Source organism: Globicephala melas, chromosome 5 (assembly GCF_963455315.2).
Source record: "Globicephala melas chromosome 5, mGloMel1.2, whole genome shotgun sequence".
NCBI lineage: Eukaryota > Metazoa > Chordata > Mammalia > Artiodactyla > Delphinidae > Globicephala > Globicephala melas.
In genome coordinates, this window is record NC_083318.1 from 64,181,526 (window position 1) to 64,184,390 (window position 2,865).

Genomic DNA, 2,865 nt, shown 5'->3' on the forward strand with positions numbered 1-2,865 from the left:
GCCATTCTGACTGGTGTGAGGTGATACCTCATTGTGGTTTTGATTTGCATTTCTCTAATAATTAGTGATGTTGAGCATCTTTTCATGTGCCTCTTGGCCATCTGTATGTCTTTCTTGGTGAAATGTCTATTTAGTTCTTCCACCCATTTTTTAACTGGATTGTCTGTTTTTTTTGATATTCAGCCCCATGAGCTGTTTGTATACTTTGGAGATTAATCCTTTGTCTGTTGTTTCATTTGCAAATATTTTCTCACATTCTGAAGGTTGTCTTGTTTATGGTCTCTTTTGCTGTACAAAAGTTTTTAAGTGTAATTAAGTCCCATTTGTTTATTTTTGTTTTTATTTTCATTACTCTAGGAGGTGGGTCGAAAAAGATCTTGTGGGCCGGGGCGGCTGGCGAGCACTGAGTCGCTGGGTGCGCGGAGCTGCCGCGGGACGTCTCTTGCAGGCTCAGCCGGTGGAGAGTTTTGGCAAGCAGGCACAAGGGCTAGATCCCAGGGATGAGAATATCCAGGGAAGATGTGAGCCCGCTGGGGCTCCCGCCCACCTGTCGCTGAAGCGCCCCCAGCCCTGGGCCCAGCATGCGCCTGTCAGTGCAGAGGGCACTGCTGGCAGCTGGCTTCGCCCTGGCCCTGGTGCTGGTGGTCCAGCTGGGGCAGCAGGTGCTGGAGTGCGGGGCGGTGCTAGGGGGCCCCCGGAGGGCCATGTGACTGGAGCAGGAGGACCTCGTGATGGTGGGCACGGACCACGTGGAGTACCTCTACGGCAAGGCCATGCCGCTCATCTTCGCGGGGAGCGAGCCCCGGAGTGGCACAATGCTCACGCGTGTGATGCTGGAGGCCCACCCCGAGCTGCGCTGCCAGGGAGACCCGCATCATCCCCCGAGTGCTGGCCATGCCCAGGCCTGGTCCAAGTCGGGCCGGGAGAAGCTGCCGCTGGACGAGGCGGGTGTGACAGGCGAGTGCTGGACGCCGGCCTTCGTCTTGGAGGTGATCGCCAAGCATGGAGAGCCAGCCCGTCCTCTGTAACAAAGACCCCTTCACGCTCAAGTCCTCCGTCTACCTGTCGCGCCTGTTCCCCAACTCCAAATTCCTGCTGATGGTGCGGGACGGCCGGGCCTCCATGCACTCCATGATCACCCGCAAGGTCACCGTCGCTGGCTTCGACCTCAGCAGCTACCGCGACTGCCTCAACAAGGGGAACAAGGCCATTGAGGTGATGTACGCCCAGTGCATGGAGGTGGGCAAGGACAAGTGCCTGCCCGTGTACTACAAGCAGCTGGTGCTGCACCCCCAGCACTCCCTCAAACTCATCCTTGACTTCCTCGGCATCACCTGGAGCGACGCTATCCTGCACCATGAGGACCTCATAGGCAAGCCTGGCGGTGTCTCCCTGTTCAAGATCGAGGGATCCACAGACCAGGTCATCAAGCCCATGAACCTGGAAGCTCTCTCCAAGTGGACTGGCCACATCGCTGGGGATGTGTTTAGGGACATGGCTCAGATCGCCCCCATGCTGGCTCAGCCCGTCTATGACTCCTATGCAAACCCGCCCAACTGGTTGGAGTCTGACTCCATCATCATCAACAACACACACCGGGTCTTGAAAGGGGATGATAAAACACCAGCCAATCTGAAAGGCTATCTTCAGGCGAACCAGAATAGCACCTCTTCCCGCCTAGGAAGCTCATGATTTCCAGGTCTTTGCAAATGGCTTTGTTGCCAGAAGAGAAGAAACTTTGCATTCGAGTGGAAATTGGACCTCTAATCCAAGCATATTGCTTGCTATTAATCGCCAAAACAGAACTGCTCACGAGGAATGTATTTGTATATGTTTGCATATACATCTATGTTCATCTATGTTCATCAGTGATATTGGTCCATAATTTTCTTTTTTTTGTGGTATCTTTTTCTGGTTTTGGTATCAGGGTGATAGTGGCTTTGTAGAATGAATTTGGGAGTGTTTATCCCTCTGCAAGTTTTTGGAAGAGTTTGAGGATTGGTGTTAGCTCTTCTCTAAATGTTTGATAGAACTCACCTGTGAAGCCATCTGGTCCTGGACTCCTGTTTGTTGGAAGGTTTTTAATTATGGTTTCAATTTTGTTACTTGTGATAGGTCTGCTTATATTTTCTAAATCTTTCTTGTTCAGTCTTGGAAAATTGTACCTTTCCAAGAATTTGTCCATTTCTTCGTGATTGTCCATTTTATTGTTATATTGTTGTTTGTAGTAGTCTCTTATAATCCTTTGTATTTCTGCAGTGTCAGTTGTGATTTCTCCTTTTTCATTTCTAATTTTATTGATTTGTATCCTCTCCCTTTTTTTCTTGATGAGTCTGACTAAGGGTTTTTCAATTTTGTTTATCTTCTCGAAGACCCAGCTTTTAATTTTATTGATCTTTGCTATTGTTTTCTTTGTTTCTATTTCATTTATTTCTGCTCTGATCTTTATGATTTCTTTCCTTCTGTTGACTTTGTGTTTTCTTTGTTCTTCTTTCTCTAGTTGTTTTAAGTGTAGGGTTAGATTGTTTATTTGAGATTTTTCTTGTTTCTTGAGGTGAGATTGAATTGCTATAAACTTCCCTCTTAGAATTGCTTTTGCTACATCCCATGGGTTTTGGGTTGTCGTGTTTTCATTGTCATTTGTTTCTCTGTAGTTTTTAATTTCTTCTTTGATTTCTTCAGTGATCTCTTGGTTATTTAGTAGCGCACTGTTTAGCCTCCATGTATTTGTGCTTTTTACAGTTTTTTTCCTGGAACTGATTTCCAATCTCATAGCGTTGTAGTCAGTAAAGATGCTTGATACAATTTCAATTTTCTTAAATTTTCCAAGGCTTGATTTGTGACCCAAAATGTGATCTATCCTGA

The 2,865-nt window shown here is 47.2% G+C and overlaps 1 pseudogene; it reads left to right on the forward strand.

Annotated features, from left to right (window-relative positions):
• The first annotated feature begins 389 nt into the window (after positions 1–389).
• LOC115865917 (protein-tyrosine sulfotransferase 2 pseudogene) lies at positions 390–1,789 on the forward strand (annotated as a pseudogene).
• The last annotated feature ends 1,076 nt before the right edge of the window (positions 1,790–2,865 follow it).